Consider the following 18,503-nt stretch of genomic DNA (forward strand, 5'->3'; position numbering starts at 1 on the left):
TTATATTAGTGGTGGATCTTTCATATAGGGCCTTTATGATGCTGAGGCATGTTCCTTTATTCCTACTTTCTTGAGGGTTTTAATCAAGATAGCATGCTGTATTTTGTCAAATGCTTTTTTCTGCATATATTGACAGGATCGTATAATTCTTATTCTTTCTTATATTTATGTGGTGTATCATGTTGATTGACTTGCAGATATTGAACTATCCTTGCATCCCAGAAATAAATCTCACTTGATTATGGTGAATAATTCTTTTAATGTACTACTGGGTTTGATATGCTGGTGTCTTGATGAGAATTTTTACAACCATGTTCTTCAAGGATATTGGCCAGTAATTCAGCTTTTTAGTGGGGTCTTTGTCTGGTTTTGGAATCAAAGTAATGCTGGCCTCATAGAATGAGTTTGGTACTTTTCCTTCTGTTTCTATGTTTTGGAACAGTTTGCGAAGAAGTATTAACTTTTCCTTCTATGTTTGATAGAATTCCCCTGGGAATCAATGTGTTCCTGGACTCTTGTTTGTTGGGAGATTTTTGATTACTGTTTCAATTTCTTTCCTTGTTATTGGTATGTCAATATTCTATTTCTTCCTCTTTCAGTTTTGGTAGTTCATATGTTTCTAGGAATTTATCCATTTCTTGCAGATTGCCCAGTTTTTTGGCATATAATTTTTCATAGTATTCTCTTATAATTGTATTTCTGTGGTGTTGGTAGTGATTTCTGCTTTTTAACTCGTGATTTTTTATTTATTTATTTATTTATTTATTTATTTATTTTTACAAATAGTTTATTGTCAAGTTAGTTTCCATATAACACCCAGTGCTCATCCCCACAAGTGCCCTCCTCCATGCCCATCTCCCCCCCCCCCTCCACACCCATCAGTCCTCAGTTTGTTCTCAAAATTCAAGAGTCTATAATGGTTTGCCTCACTCCCTCTCCCCCACTATTTCCCCCCTTCTTCTCCCCCTTGGTCCTCCGTTAAGTTCCTCCTAATCCTCCTATACATGCAAACATATGGTATTTGTCCTTCTCTGCCTGACTTATTTCACTCAGCATAACACCCTCAAGGTCTATCCATGTTGCTACACATGGTCAGATTTCATTGTTTCTCATTGCCATGTAGTATTCCATCGTATAGATGAACCACATTTTCTTGATCCATTCGTCCATTGATGGACACTTAGGCTCTTTCCATGTTTTGGTTATTGTTGAGAGTGCTGCTATGAACACTGGGGTCCATGTGCTCCTATGCATCAGCACTCCTGTATCCCTTGGGTAAATTCCTAGCCGTGCTATTGCTGGGTTATAGGGGAGTTCTAGTGTTAACTTTTTGAGGAACCTCCACACTGTTTTCCAGAGGGGCTGCACCAGTTTACATTCCCACCAACAGTGTAGGAGGGTGCCCGTTTCTCCACGTCCTCGCCAGCATCTAGAGTCTTCTGATTTGCTCTTTTGAGCCACTCTGAGTGGCCTGAGGTGGTATCTCAGTGTGGTGGTATCTCAGTGTGGTTTTGATTTGTATTTCTCTGATGAGGAAGGATGCTGTTTAACTTGTGATTTTAATTATTTGGGATCTTTCTCTGTTCTTTTTGTTAAGTCTTGCTAGGAGTTTAGCAAGTTGATTAATTCCTTCGAAGAACCAGCTCTTAGTTTTGTTGATCTGTTGTACTGTTTTTGTTGTATTTTGTTTCTTTCTTTCTATATCATTTATTTCTGCTCTAATCTTTATTATTTCCCTCCTTCCCTTTGTGTTAGGCTTTATTTGCTGTAACCTTTCTAGCTCCTTCAGATGTAAAGTTAGTTTGTATATTTTAGATTTTCTTGCTTCTTGATTAAGGCATGTACTGGTATATACTTCCCCCTTATGACTGACTTTGCTGGATCCCAAAAGTCATGGACTGTCATGTTTTAATTTTCATTTGTTTCCCTGTTTTAATTCTTCTTCAGCTTCCTGGTTAAACTATTCATTGTTTAGTAGCATGTTGTTTAACCTTCATATATAGGTGCCCTTTCCTATTTATTTATTCATTCATTCGTTCGTTCATTTGTTTGTTTGTTTGTTTGCTTATTGTGGTTGACTTCAAGTTTTATAGCTTTGTGGTCTGAAAATAGGCATGGTATCATCTGAATCTTTTTGTACTGCTTGAAACCTGATATGTGACCCAGGGTGTGATCCATTCTGGAGAATGCTCCATGTGCACTTGAAAATAATGTATATTATTCTGCTTTAGGATGAAATGCTCTGAATATATCTTTGAAGACCATCTGGGCCAGTGTGTCATTCAAATCCATTGTTTCCTTGTTAATCTTCTACTTAGATGATCTGTCCATTGCTGTAAGTGTGGTGTTAATATTCCCTACTATTATTGTATTATTATCAATAAGTTTCTTAATCTTTGTTATTAATTGATTTATATATTTGGCTGCACCCAAGTTGGGGCATAAATATTTACACTCGTTAGATGTTCTTAATGGATAGACCCATTTATTATGATATATGGCCCTTCTTCATTTCTTATTACAGTCTTTGGTTTAAAATCTAGATTGTGTGATATGAGTATGGCTAATGCAGCTTTCTTTTTCACTTTTGATGTCATTAGCATAATAATTTGCTCTCCACTCCCTCACTTTTAATCTGAAAGTATTTTGGGGTCTAAAATGAGTCTGTTGTAAGCAGCATATCAATGGGTCTTTTTTTTTTAATCCATCCTTACACCATATGCCTTTTGATTGGAGCATTTAGTCCATTTCGTTCAGAGTGATTACTGATATTAATTTAGTTCCATGACATACCTGTGAAGCTGGTGTTTCTGGTGATGTTCTCACTTCTATTGTTTGTTGCTTTAGGTATTTTTCCCTACTCAATCAGTCCCTTTTAATATTTCTTTCAGAGTTAGTATAGTGGTTATAAACTACTTTATTTTTGTTTACTTGGTTGTTTTGTCTGGTAAACTCTTTATCTATCTATTTTTTTTAATGCTTTATTTATTTCTAGGAGAGAGAGAGAGACAGCGTGAGCAGGGGAGGGTCAGAGAGAGAGGGAGTCACAGACTCTAAAACAGACTCCAGGCTCTGGGCTGGCAGTCAGCACAGAGCCCGACGCGGGGCTCGAACCCACGAACCGAGAGATCATGACCTAAGCGAAAGTCAGACGCTTAACCGACTAAGCCACCCAGGCGCCCCCTATCTTTCTATTTTGAATAGCAGTCTTGCTGGATAAAGTATTCTTGGCTGCATATTTCTTTCCAGTTTAGCACATCGAATATATAATGCAACTACCTTCTGTGCTGTCAAGATTCTGTTGGTAATTCTGCTGTTAACCAGACTTGTCTTCCCTTGTAACTTAAGGATTTCTTTTCCCTTGCTGCTCTCAAGATGTTTTCTTTATGTCTGTATTTTGTAAATTTTACTATGATATGTCTTGGTGTTGGCCTGCTTTTGTGGATTTTGAAGGTAGTTCTCTCTTCCTTCTGGATTTAGATGTTTATTTCCATATTAAGGGCACTTTCAGCTATAATTTTCTCAAATAAACCTTCTGCCCTTTTTTTTCTCTCTTCATTTTCTGGGACTTTTATGATACAAATGTTATTATGCATTATGCAGTCCCTGAGTTCCCCACCTCTAACACTCATGCTTCAGTATGTTTCTTTCATTCTTCTTTTCAACTTCATTGTTTTCCATATTTTTATCCTGTGTATTACTTATTCATTTCTCTGCTTCTTCCTTCCTTGTGTTTATTACAACCATTCAGTGTTATGTCTCAGTGATATAATTTTTTATTTTGGCCTGACTATTTTTTAGATATTTATTTCTGTGCTAAGGATCTCCCTGGTGTCTTCTATGCTTTTATCAAGCCCATCTAGTGTCCTTATGGTTGTTGTTCTAAATTCTGGTTCAGGCAGAATTTTTTTTTCAATTTTAGAGAGAGAGAGACAACACACACTGGGTGGGAGAAGGGGGAGAGCGGGAGAAAGAGAGAGAGAGAGAGAGAGCAAGAGAGAGAGAGCGCACAGACTCCGTGTTCAGCATGGAGCCCAGTGCTCAGCTTGATTCCATTACCCTGGGATCATGATCTGAGCTGAAATCAGAAGTCAAAATCTCACCTGATTGAGTCACCTAGGCACATTTACTTATCTGTTTTTATTAGATCCCTTGCTGTGATCTTTTCTTGTACATTTTTTGGGGTAAATTCCTTCATCTTAGCATTTTGCCCAAGTTTCTGTCTTCTGTGTGTTAGGAAAGCATGTTATGGTTCCTGGTCCTGAGACCAGCTATATTAAGATTTCATATACTAGCCAGAGCCTGGTGCTTCATGAAGCATTTCTGATAAATGCTGTATGCTCTCTGCTGTTGTATTTTGGCAGAAGTACCTGCAGAGGACAGCGGGATGCAGCTTGGTGTAAGCATCTCAAATCTCCACTGGGGGCACTGTGTTGCCCACTGATGGCTGTCTGTGCTGATAGGTGGGGAGTAAAAATAGCTTGCAGTCTGCTCTCTTGTCCTTGGAGTGGTGTGTTTGTGCCCACTGCTCTTTAGGAATCCCTCCCCTAAGAGATAATAATCTCCCCTTGTGTGTCCCATAGATCCCACAGATCCCTGCCTTCACCTTGTCTTTTTCTGAGCCTTCTGCTCACCTGGGAGCACAGTACTCCTGCGTTTTCTGTCAGACATGCTGGCTGCATTTCCAAACTCTAAATTTTAGGGACCCAGTGTGGCACAGACCCATGCTTATCCTCTGGCGAAAGGTCTCTTCATGTTGTAGTTCATGCTGGTTTGTCCCAGAAGGTCAGTCAACATGAATGCACAGGGGCTTGGAGTTTATGGTAGAACACAGCAAATAGCCAGTATACAGGTAGCTGACCTCAGCAGGTACCTCTCTACCTAATGAACTACTAATGAACGAGGCAGTTCAATGTCATCCACTGGCTTCTTTGTCCCCTAACAGGCAGCGTTACTTCTCCCAAGTGCACTCCTAGAAGGGAAACTGTCTTTACCAATATGACCCAAGAGATCCTTAGACCATGCTGTCCACTCCCTGACCTATAACCTCCTCTACAGGAGTACCACCTATGTCCACTAGGCTCCACCCTGGCAATGGCATGAACTTCTAAAAACTTTAGACTTTGAGCTCCACTGCTTATGAAAAGGTTATGATAATTAGCCTCTCATGTTGTTTTCCCAGTCAGTGGTTTGGGGGAAGTGTTTTTCTTGTGCAATCCCCTGCATATTCTCTCTCTCTCTCCCTCCCTCCCTCCCTTTCTCCCTCTCCCTCTCTCCTCCATGATCAAGGCAACATCCCCTCTGCAGCACTCAGTGATTATTTTTCCCCAAAATCACATCTCTGCACCTCCTACCTTCCATGATATGGCATCTTTTCTCCCTTTAGTTATGCTGTTTGTTCTCTTAATCCTCAAATCAATTTCTTGGTTGTTCAGAATGATTTGATATTTATCTCACCATGTTTAAGGAATGGGGTAAGCATACAGTCCCCCTACTACTCCACCATCTTAACTCCTCCAGGGACCTTTACATTTTTTAAATGTAAGCTTTTATATGTATAAACTTTTCTTTTAACATTGCCTTTGCTGCATCCTGTGAGTTTTGATATGTTGTATTTTTATTTTAATATTTCCCATGGTATTTTCTATTTTCCTTTTATTTCTTCTTTGACCCACTGGTTGCTCAGGAGTGTATTTTCTAATTTCTACATATTTTTGAATTTTCCATTTTTTTCCTGCTGTTTATTTCTAGTATTTATTTATTGTCAGATACTTGTTATGATTTTAACCCTGAGGAATTTGTTAATACTTGTTTTGTGACCAATCATGTGTTTTCTCACTGAAAATATTCTATGCACACTTGAGAGTAATATATATTATATTGCTTTTGGATAGAATATTTAATGTCAGCTAGCTCCATTTATTCTATGATGCTTTCAGGTCCAGTGTTTCCTTATTGATTGTCTGTCTGGATTTTCTATCCATGTTGAAAGTGGAGTAATCCCCTGTCAGCCTACAAGTCCAGAGCCTAGCTGTTGCTCCTGGAGACCCTGGTTTGCATTCATGGTGTTTCCCAGGCCATTGTGGCTATAGTCAATTGCTCCCCCTCTCATACCTACCCTGCCTCTTCCCTGTCTTTTCCACCCTGTCATTTCCCTCCCTTGACCTGCTGTCACTGCTCCACAGGAGCTGAGAGCAGTGGCCAACATCGGGAATATCCAGATATACATGAAGATCATGCAGAGTGATGGTCATATACATGAATCAGTGTTACTATCTTTAAATGAAGATAATGTAATTGTAACTGTTGAATGGATAGAAAATGGAGAAAAGGCAAAGAGATTGACCTCTAGAGCCTCTTTTCACTTAACCCTGACCTTGTACATAATGAAGATTCAGTCCAGTCCAAAAATGCCACCTCCAACCTCATCAGCCAAAGTAAACAAAATTGTAAAGAATCGTCAGACTGTGGCTTCTATTAAGAATGACCCTCCTCTAAGAAATAACACTGTGGTTAGTTCTGCATATGCATACCCTAGTCAACTTCCTGAGCAGTCTTCCTCTGCACAACAGAATGGTAGTGTTTCAAGTGTATCTCCAGTTCAAGCTGCAAAAATGGAGTTTCAACTCACTTCACCTAGAAAATCTAATTGTTTGAAAGAATTAGAAAAAAATACAAGAAAAATGAGAAAAAAAAACCCTTAACCACAACAGCAAGAACTTAGAGAAAAAAGAGCCCAGGGTGTTTATGTTACACAGCCAAATTATGAAATTATATGTATGATCAGAGACTTTAGAGGAAATGTGGACTAGAGACTATTAACAACAGCATGTTCTACTGATGGACATAAGATACGTGTTTGTGTAAACAAACTTCAGTAAAAAGAAACTCAAATGAAAGCTCTTGTTGTTATTACAATCCTAGTAAAGATGTTGTGTTAGCATATAAACCAAAACAAACAGTAGGTTTAACAAGATACCTAGAAAACCAAATATTTCATTTTGATTATGCCTTTGAAAACACAGCTCCTAATGAAATGATTTATAGGTTTATGGCTAGACCACTAGTGGAAACTATATTCAAAAGGGGAATGGCTACATGCTTTGCTTATGGGCATACTGGAAGTGGGAAAATTCATACTATGGGAGGTGACTTTTCAGGAAAGAACCAAGATTGTTCTAGAGGGATTTATGCATTAGCAGCTTGAGATGTCCTTTTTAGTGTTAGAGAAGCCAAACTATAAGAAGTTAGAACTGCAAGTATATGCAAACTTTTAAAAAATTTACAGGGGAAATTTAACTGCTTGACTTGCTAAACAGGAAAACAAAATTACGACTGCTAGAAGATGGAAAGCACCAGGTTCAAGTGATGGGATTACAGGAACAAGAAATCAAATGTGTTGAAGGTGTAGAAAATTCATTAACATAGGCAACAGTTGCAGAACATCCAGTCAAACATCTGCAAATGCACATTCACCTCAGAGCCATTTAGTGTTTTGGATTATTCTTAGAAGGAAAGGAAAACTATATGGCAAAATTTCTCATTGATTTGGCTGGAAAGAGGAGCTGATACTGCCAGTGCTAACAGGAAAACCAGGCTTTAAGGTAATGAAATTAATAAAAGCTTTTTACCACTCAAGTAATGCATCAGAGCCTTAGTTAGAAAGAAACCTCAAATTCCTTTCAGAACAGGTAAACTCAGGTGTTAAGAAATTCATTCATAGGTGAAAATCTTTGTACTTGAATGATTGCTACAATCTCTCCAAGAATGGTATCCCGTGAAAATACTCTTAATACATTAATATATGCAAATAGATATGAGAAATAGCTATTCAGTTTGAAATATGAGGGAGTAGAGCAGTGTTTAGTTTGACTTAATGTCTGATAGGATAAATTTCATTACATTTTTCTTTCAAATTTTCTAAATGTTTGTTTAAAGAGTGCACAAGCGGGGAAGGAGCAGAGAGAGTGAGAGAGGGAATCCCAAGTAGGCTCCACGCTGAGCCCAACATGGGGTTCAATCTCACCACCATGAGATCATGATCTGAGCTGAAACCAAGAATTGGATGCTTAACTGACTGAGCCACCAAGGTGCTTCTGTGGCCTAATTTTCTTGTTTTTCTCTTCCTCTCTTTTTAAAAATAGTTTTACCACCATGACACCTGGTTGGCTCAATTGGTTAAGCGTCTGAATCTTGGTTTCAGATCAGGTCTGATCTCATGGTTTGTGAGACAGCCCTGTGTAGGGCTCCATGCTAACAGTGCAGAGCCTGCTTGGAATTTTCCCTCCCTCTATGCCCCTCAGCCACTCATGCACTCTTTCTCCCTCTCTCAAAATAAATAAATAACTTAAAAATAGTATTAGTACATATGAATATATCCCTGAACAACATAGGTAGCTGTATTTGAACTTCACATAAATGGGGTCATATTCTTTCTTCTCTTGTAACTTGCTTTTGTTTCACCTGAAGAGATATGTAATTTTTTAACGTTTATTCATTTATGAAAGAGAGCATGAGCAGATGAGGAGCATAGAGACACACACACACACACACACACACACACACAGAATCTAAAGCAGGCTCCAGGCTCTGAGCTGTCAGCACAGAGCCCAGCACAGAGCCCAAAGCAGGGCGCGAACTCATGAACTGCGAGATCATGACCTGAGCTGAAGTTAGATGCTTAACTGACTGAACCACCCAAGCACCCCTGAAGAGAATTTTTTTTTAAATTTTTTTTAACGTTTTATTTATTTCTAGGAGAGAGAGAGACAGTGCAAGCAGGGGAGGGTCAGAGAGAGTGGGAGTCACAGACTGAAACAAGCTCCAGGCTCTGAGCGGGCAGTCAGCACAGAGCCCGACTCGGGGCTGGAACCCACGAACCGCGAGATCATGACCTAAGCGAAAGTCGGACGCTTAACCGACTGAGCCACCCAGGCGCCCCATGAAGAGAATATTTTAAAAATCTTTTAATGATAGCAAAAACTGTTAGAAAATATAATCCTATTGAAATTTTGTAATATATATACATATATATTGTATGTATATTTAATATATATATATGTATATATATATATATTAAAATAACTTCTTTTTAAAAACCATATCATTATTGTATTGTATATCTCTCCCTTCAGTTCTATCAGTCCTCGCTTTATAAATTTTTAATGTTTATTTTTGAAAGAGAGAGAGAGAAACAGAGCACAAGCAGGGGAGGGGAAGAGAGAGAGGGAAACACAAAATCCAAAACACATCTGAGTTCTAACCACAGAGGCTGACACAGGGCTTGAATTCATGAAACAAGAGATCATGACCTGAGCATAAGTTGGATGCTTAACTGACTGAGCCACTCAGGCTCCCCAATCCTTGCTTTTATATTTATTTTGTTTTGTTTTATTTTATTTTTGAGAGAGACAGACAGAGCATGAGCAGGGAAGGGGCAGAGAGAGAGGGAGACCCAGAATCTAAAGCAGTCATCACAGAAGGGCTGTGGGGCTCGAGCTCACAAACAGATCATGACCTGAGCTGAAGTCAGATGCTTAACCAACTGAGCCACCCAGGAGTCCCTCATTGGAAATATATATATATATATTATATATATATATATATATATATATAATATATATAAAAATATATATATTAATCTACTCAGCTACACGATGTGTTTTGATTGGTGAATTTGTCTATATTTAAAGTAATTATTGATAGGAAAGGACTTATTGTGATTTTGTTCATTATTTTCATCTATCTTTTGGTCCTTCTGTCCCTCTTTTCCTCTAGTGCTGTCTCTTTTTGCGTTTCATTGATTTTTTTTTCAGTCTGTGCTAATATGCTTTGATTCCTTGTATTCTTTTGTGTATCTTTTGTAGGTATTTTTGTAGTTACTGTGGGATTTACATAAAAATGTCGTAGTTATGAAAATCTATTTTAAAACAATGACAACTGGAATTGCATACAAAATAGTACACTTTTATTTCTCACTCCACACTTTTTCATTAATACTAGAATTTACATCTTTGTTAAAAACTTTTATACTAAAGTTAAAAGTGATTTACTTGCCACTTGTGCAATATCACAATACTTTGAATTTGCCTTCATATTTTCCTCTAGTAGTGAGTTGTACACTTTCATATATTATTGTACTGCTGTTTAATATCTTTTCATTTCACTTGATTAAATACCTTGAGCATTTCTGGAAAATATTTATTCATTCTTTTTATTAAAAAATTTTTATTGTTTTTACTTTATTTTTGAGAGACAGGGAGAGACGAATGAGCAGGGGAGGGTCAGAGAGAGAGGAAGACAAAGAATCTGAAGCAGGGTACAGGCTATGAGCCAGCTGTCGGTACAGAGCCCGACGCAGGGCTCAAACCCACAAACCATGAGATCATGACCTGAGCTGAGGTTGGACGCCCAACCGATTGAGCCACCCAGGCATCCCTCTTCTTCATTTTTAAAGAAGTTCTGCCAGGTACGATATTCTTGGTTGACAGTTGTGGTTTTGTTTTTGTTTTTTTCCTGTCACTACTAAGAACATATCATCCTACTTCTTCTGGCCTGCAATTGGGTGTAGACTTTCGATAAGTACACTCATAGAGAAAGTATTTCAGGAATAAAGAACAACTTTTACAGGGGCACCTGGGTGGTTCAGTCGGTTGAGCGTCCGACTTTAGCTCAGGTTCTAATCTCATAGTTCATGGGTTCTAGCCCCGTGTCAGGCTCTGTGCTGACAGTTCAGAGCCTGGAGCCTGCTTAAGATTATGTGTGTGTCTTTCTCTGCCCCCTTCTGCTCATGCTCTGTCTCTCTCTGTCTCTCAAAAAAATAAATAAATGTTAAAATATTTTTTTAAAAAAAGAATAACCTTTACAAAGAAATGAAGAGGTGTGAGGTATTTAGAATATAACTAGTTCATTATTGTGTTATTCTCTGTCCCTGGCATCTAACTATCTAAGTGGAATCACTGCATTGTGTTTGGTGTATATCCTTACCTTATCCGCTTTTTATACTTTCACATACAGATTCATAAGCAATATGGAATATAATTATGTGTACTATACCTTAAGTTCCATAAATGATATCATATTGTACATGTCATTCTGAATCTATTTTCTTATTTCTATTTCAGTTAGTTAACATATAGTTTAGTATTACTTTCAGGTGTAAAATATAGTGATTCAGCACTTAAATACAACACTGGTACTCATCACAGTAAGTGCACTTCTTAATCCCCGTCACCTATTTAATTCATCTCTCCAACAACCTCCTTTCTGGTAACCATCAGTTTGTTAAGAGTCCATCTCTACAGTTAGGAGTCTCTTTCTTGGTTTGCCTCTCATCTCTCTTTTTTTTCTTCCTTTTGCTCATTTGTTTCATTTTCTTTCTTAAAGTTCATTTTGTTTTATTCCATTAATTACTAATACAGCTTAAAATTCTTGCTACTACAAAATAAACTGGAAATATATCCTTCTAGTTATCAAATCTCTGTAAAGTTAATGACTAACATACATGGCTGTGGACTAGTAATGTTCAACCAATATTCAAATACAAACATTTCATTAGAATAAATTTCAGTATTTTATGTATCCCCGTATAGTATTAAATCTTACATAGTATTCTGATTTTAGTTTGGATGAGATTGTTTAGTAATGAGAAAACAATTTGCAAAATTTGAAGGACCTAACATTTCTTTATTATTAAAAACATCTTATGAATTTAGTATTTCTACTGTTTTCTGTGATTATATCTTCTTTTCTCTTTCTTTTCATTTTTAGTTTTTATTTAAATTTCAGTTACTTCATATACAATGTAATGTTAGTATCAGGTGTACAATTTAGTGATTCAACACCCTTATGTACAACACAAGTTCACTCTTTAGTTCCTATCACCTATTTAACTCATCCTTCTGCCTATCTCCCCTCTGGTAACCATCAGTTTGTTCTCTATAATTAAGAATCTGTTTCTTGGTTTTCCTCTTTCTTTTTCTCCAAATGATCATTTGTTTTGATTCTTAAATTCCACATATGAGTGAAATAATATGGTATTTGTTTCTGACTGAATTATTTCATTTAACATAATACTCTCTAGCTACATTCACATCTTTGCAAATAACAAGATTTCATTCTTTATTATGGCTCAAAAATATTCCATTAAGTATTTATATATGTATCTCTCTCTCTCTCTGTCTCTCTCTATTTGATAGAATTTGATAGACATCAAATGTTTGATATATATATGCTTGATATGTGTGTATATATATATATATAAAGAGAGAGAGAGAGATACATATATATACTATATATATCACAAGCTTTTTATTCATCAAGTGATGGACATTTGGGCTCTATCCACAATTTTGCTAGTGCTGCTACAAACGTCTGGGTGCATATATTACTTTGAATTAATATTTTTGTATCGTTTGGGTAAATATCTAGTAGTTAGTACAGTTCCTGGATCATAGGATAGTTCTGTTTTGAACTTTTTGAGGAAAACTCCATACAGTTTTCCAGAGTGGCTGCACCACTTTGCATTTCCACCAACAATGCAAGAGTTCCCCTTTCTCCACATCTTCCTCAAAACCTGTTGTTTCTTGTGTTGTTAATTTTAGCCATTCTGACTAGTGTGAGGTGATATCTCTTTGTAGTTTTGATTTCTGCTTCCCTGATGATGAGTGATGAGCAACTTTTGATGTGTAAGTCTTCTTTGGAGAAATGTCAACTCATGTCTTCTGCTCATTTTTTTAACTGGATTATTTGGTTTTTTAGATGTTGAGTTTTATAAGTTCTTTATATATTTTGGGTACTAACCCTTTACCAGATATGTCATTTGCAAATATCTTTTTCCATTCTGTAGGCTGCCTTTTAATTTTGCTGATTGTTTCTTTTACTGTTCAGAAGTGTTTTACTTTTATCTACTCCCAATAGTTTCTCTTTGCTTTTGTTTTTCCCTTGCCTCGGGGGACATATAAAGGAAGAAGTTGCTGTGGCCAATGTCAAAGAGTTTACTGGCTATATTTTCTTCTAGGATTTTAATGGTTTCCTGACTCATATTTAGATCTTTAGTCCATTTTGTAACTATTTTTGTTCATGGTGTGGTCCAGTGTGCAATATTGCTGTCCTTTTTTCCCAACACCATTTGTTGAAAAGGCTGTCTTATTCCCATTGGACATTTTTTTCTTGCTTTGTTGAAGATTAATTGCCCGCATAGTTGTGGGCTTATTCCTGGATGTTCTTTTCTGTTCCCTTGATCTGTGTGTCTGTTTTTATACCTGTTTCATGCTGTCTTGATCCCTACAATTTTGTAGTATAATGAATTCTTGAATTGTGATGGCTTCAGGTGTGCTTTTCTTTTTCAAGTTGATTTGGCTATTCAGGGTATTTTGTGGTTCCATACAAATTTTAGCATTGTTTGTTCTAGCTCTGTGAAAAATGCTGGTGATATTTTGATAGGGATTGCATTAAGTGTGCAGATTGCTTTGAATAATATAAATATTTTAACTATGTTTTCAATCCATGAGCATGGAATGTTTTCCCTTTTCTTTGCGTCATCTTCAATTCCTTTCATTGGTGTTTTATAGTTTTTGGAGTACAGGTCTTTCACCTCTTTGGTTAGGTTTATACCTAGGTATTTTGTGGCTTGGGGTGCAATTTACATGGAATTGATTCTTTAATTTCTCTTTCTGGTGCTTCATTATTTGTGTGTAGAAATGCAACAGATTTCTCTAACTTCATTTTGTACCCTGTGACTTTACTGAATTTGACCAGTTCTAGCAGGTTTTTTGGGGAATTTTTTCAGATTTTCTTTTTTAAGATATTTATTTATTTATTTTAAGGGGGAGAGAGAGAGAGAGAGAATGAGAGAGAGAGAGAGAGAATGCACCAATGGGAGGCAGGGTGGTAGGGGCAGAGAGAGAAGGAGAGAGTATCCATCCCAAGAAGGATTCACACTGTCAGTGCAGAGCCTGACACAGGGCTCGATGTCACAAACCATGAGATCATGACCTGACCTGAAATCAAAAGTTGGGTGTTTAAACCACTGAGCCACAGTGGTGCCCCTTTCAGATCTTCTATATAGAATCATGTCACGTTAAAATAGTGGCAGTTTTACTTTTCCTTGCTAATTTGGGATGCCTTTCATTTCTTTTAGTTGTCTAATTGTTACGGCTTGGCCTGCCAATAGTATGTTGAATAAAAGTGATTAGAGTAGAGGTGCCTGGGTGGCTCAGTCAGTTGAGCATCTGACTCTTGATTTCCATTCAAATCATGATCCCAGGGTCATGGGATTGAGCCCTACATTGGGCTTCACTCTGAGCAGGAAGCCTGCTTGGGATTCTCTCTCTATCCCTCTGCCCCTCTCCCCAGCTTGCATTCTGTCTCTCTCTATATAAAATAATTTTTAAAAAGTGGTGAGAGTGGGCATCCTTATTTTGTTTCTAACCATAGACGAAAAGCTCTCAGTTTTTCCCCACTTAGGATTTTTATTTGTTTCCATATATATATTTTTTAAATTTCTTTAATTTTTCCTAGTTGATGCATTCATGTTTATTACCATGTTTTTAAACCTCCATGTATTCGTGGTCTTTCTAGATTTTTTCTTAAAATAATTTTTTTTAATGTTTTATTTATTTATTTAGAGAGAGACAGCATGAGCAGAGGAGGGTCAGAGAAAGAGGGAGACGCAGAATCTGAAACAGCCTCCAGGCTCTGAGCTAGCTGTCAGTACAGAGCCCGACGCGGGGCTTGAACCCATGAACCGTGAGATCATGACCTGAGCCAAAGTCGGACGCTTAACCGACTGAGCCACCCAGGTGCCCCATAGATTTTTTTTTCTTTTTGAGGTGCACTTCTAGTTTCCATAGTGTGGTGGTCAGAAAATATGCATGGTATGATCTCAAACTTTGTGTACTTGTTGAGGCCTGATTTGTGACACAGTATGTGATCTATTCTGAAGAATATCCCATGTTCACTGGAAAAGAATGTATATTCTGTTACTTTAGGATGAAATGTTCTGAATATATATCTTAAGTCCATCCAGTCCAGTGTGTCATTCAAAACCATTGTTTCCTTGTTGATTTTTTGCTTATATGATCTGTTCATTGAATTAAATGGGGTGTTAATGTGCCTTACTTTTATTTTATTATTATCAGTTAGTTCCTAGGTGTTTGTTTTAATTGTTTAATGAATTTGGATGCTTCCATGTTGTGCACATAAATATTTATAATTGTCAGTTCTTGTTTTATTTCCCCCTTTATTATTATATAGTGCCCTTCTTTGTTTCTTGTTACAGTCTTTGTATTTTAATCTTTTTTTACAGTCTTTGTTTTAAAGTCTAGTTTGTCTGCTATAATAATTGCAACTACAGCTTTCTTTTGACATCTGTTTGCATGATAATTATTTTCACATCCCTTCACTTTCAATCTGGAGGTATCTTTGTTCTAAAATTAGTCTCTTGTAGCAGCATTTCAATACACCCTGTATCTTCTGATTGGAGCATTTAGTTCATTTACATTCAAAATAACTTTTGATAGAAAAGTATTTATTGTCATTTTATTACTAGTTTTGTCATTGTTTTTGCAGATTTTCTCTGACTCTTTCTTATCCTTCCCTCTTTCATAATTTTCTGGTTTTGTTTAGTGATATATTTAGATTTTTCACTTTATTCTTTGTATATTTATTAGTAGTTTTTGATTTGTGGACCATTATATTTATATATAATATCTCTGAGATATAGCAGTCTATATTTAGTTGATGTTCATCTATGTTTGTATACATCCTTTACTTTTAGGTATGTGTTGGTACATGTTTTTATTTTGTGTGTTGCTTGACTTCTTTTATAATAATATTAGTTTTTAATGCTTTTGGATTTCCTTCATACTGACACTTTTGGTCATTCTTTTCCATACATAGAGTACCCTTAAGTATTTCTTGCAGGCCTGATTTCTTGAAAGTCATGAACTCTTCAACTTTTGTCTATCTGTGAAACAATTTCTTCTTCTATTTTGAATGGTAGTCTTGCTGGATGGAGTATTTTTGGCTACACATATATCCCACTCAGCACTTTGAATACATCATGCTAGTCCTTTCTGATTTAGAGAGTTTCTGCAGGAAAAAAAAAATGTAATGGTAGACTCATGGGTTTTTAATTATAATTAACTGTCTTCCTTTGTCCTGAGGCTTTAAGATTTTTTATTTATCACTATATTTTGCTAGTATAATTATAATATGTCTTGGTGTGGGTCTGCTTTTATTCATTTTGTTATGGGTTCTCTGTGACTCTTGGATCTGGGTATCTGTATCCTTCCTCAAATTAGGAAGTTTTCAGGTATTATTTCTTCAGATATATTTTCTGACTCCTTTTCTTTCTTTTTCTTTAGATTCTCCTACAATACGAAGGGTATTACATTTCATGGAGTCACTGAGTTCCCTAAGTCTATGCTCATTTAGTTTAATTTTCCTTTCTATTATTCACCTTTATTGCTTTCCATTGCTTTGTCTTCTAGGTCATTAATTCATTCCTCTGCTTTTTCCAGCCTTCTGTTCATTGCATCAGGTGTATTTCTGACTTCATTCATTAAATCCTTCATCTCTGATTGATTTCTTGTAACTCTTTTATCTCTGTGGTAAGGGTCTCACTGATGCCTTCCATTCTTTTCTCATATATAGAGATATCTTTTTGATCACTATTTTAAATTCTCCATCAATCCTTTTATTTATATCCATGGTTTTTGTTTTTGTTTTTGTTTTTTAGATCTCTGGCCATGGCCTTCTTCTTTCAATTGTGATAAATTGCTTGGTCTTCCAATTTTGTCAAAACTCTGCCTGTTCTGCTGTGTTAGAAAAGCCAGTTATGTGTCCTGTTCTTGAAGCTATTTGTCTATGAAGAAGAGGTCAAATGTGACCCAGGCCAGGTACATCATTGAGGATGTCCAGTGTGTGCTGTGTGACTTCTGTTGTTGTTTTCTGGATGCTCTGTCCTACAGACCAGTCATCTGCAGAGGCTTTTCCTGCCTTCTGTGGGCAGTGTTTTGTCCCTGACCTGAATATGGTAAGTTTTAACTAGATGTACTATTATCTCTTTGTTAAATGAGACCTGTCACAAGCTCCACCAGAATTGAAGCCCTGGTCAGGAACTGTGTGGAGGAGTTTTGTGTTGGTCTTCTGGGGGAGGGGTCTGCTTTGCTGGAACTGAGGTAAGTGTGACCAAGTAGGACAGTTCTCACAGCAGGGTGGGTGGGACTTAATGTTATCAAGTTAGGCAGCCATTATTTGTACTGTGCTGCTTCCCTCGGGTGACTCTGTTTATACTGAGAGGGAAGTAAATGGCACCATCTAGCTCCTTTATTCCCATAGAAATCTCTTGGTGAATGCTGCTTCTCAGGGGCATGCTCGGAGAAAAGCAAATAATCTACACTCTGTTTGCCCCACGTGCTATTCATATTGATGTTTCCACTCTAGATGTCTTCAGGTTGTTTGCCTGCCATCTCTCCAAGAACAGCCTAGATGTCTCTAGACTCTCCAGCCTGCTGACACTTAAAACTTAAGACTTTAAGCCCCTCTGGTTGCAAGAACTCATGAAATTAACTTTGCAACCCAATACCTATGGGGAAATGTTCTACTTGTGCATTACTCCATGTGTTCTTCTTTCTCTCCCTGCTCTCCATTAGCATGGCTCCTTCCCCTCCCCAGGAGCCAAGATCCATTTTTCCCCATAAAGCACATCTCTGCACTTCCTACCTTCTTTGATGTGGCCTCTACTCTACCTTTAGATGTTAAGTTTACTCTGTTTGTCTTCAGGTCAATTTCTGGGGTATTTAGAATTATTGGATAGTTATCTTGTTGTATTCATAGGATGAGGCCAGCCAAGGATCCTCGACTCCACTAACATCTTGCCCTCTCTGATGATACGTATACTTGTAATCCCTTCATATGAAAAGATGCTCAACAACACTAACCATCAGTGAGATTCAAATAAAAACCACAATGAGATATCACCTCACACCTGTCAGAATATAAAAATAAAAACACAAGAAACAAGTTTTGATGTGAATATGGAAAAAAAGTAACCCCCACACACTATTGGTGAGAAATAAAAAACATAATTCAAAAAGATATATGTATTCCTATGTTTATTGCACCATTATTTACAATAGCAAAGATAAGTATGGAATGCAAGTGTCCATCCATAGATAAATGGATAAAGATGTAGTGTGTATACATAGAATGTAATATTACTCAGCCATAAAAAGAATTAATTCTATTTGCAACAAAATGAATGAATCTAGAGCATATAATATTAATTGAAATGAATCAGAGAAAGATAAATACTGTTTTTGTTGAAGTATGTTTGTCACACAATGTTACATTAGTTTCAGATATACAATAGTGATGGGACAACGTTGTTATGGTATGCTCAACACAAATGTAGCTATCATATGTTACCATACAACACTGTAAAAATATTATTTACTCTATATCCTATATTCTACTTTTCACCCCAATGATTTATTCAT

At 36.9% G+C, this 18,503-nt stretch overlaps 1 pseudogene; it reads left to right on the plus strand.

Annotated features, from left to right (window-relative positions):
- The first annotated feature begins 4,248 nt into the window (after positions 1–4,248).
- Positions 4,249–7,827, plus strand: LOC120227380 (annotated as a pseudogene).
- The last annotated feature ends 10,676 nt before the right edge of the window (positions 7,828–18,503 follow it).

This window comes from Hyaena hyaena, unplaced genomic scaffold (assembly GCF_003009895.1).
Source record: "Hyaena hyaena isolate Hyena2069 unplaced genomic scaffold, ASM300989v1 scaffold_2253, whole genome shotgun sequence".
Lineage (NCBI taxonomy): Eukaryota > Metazoa > Chordata > Mammalia > Carnivora > Hyaenidae > Hyaena > Hyaena hyaena.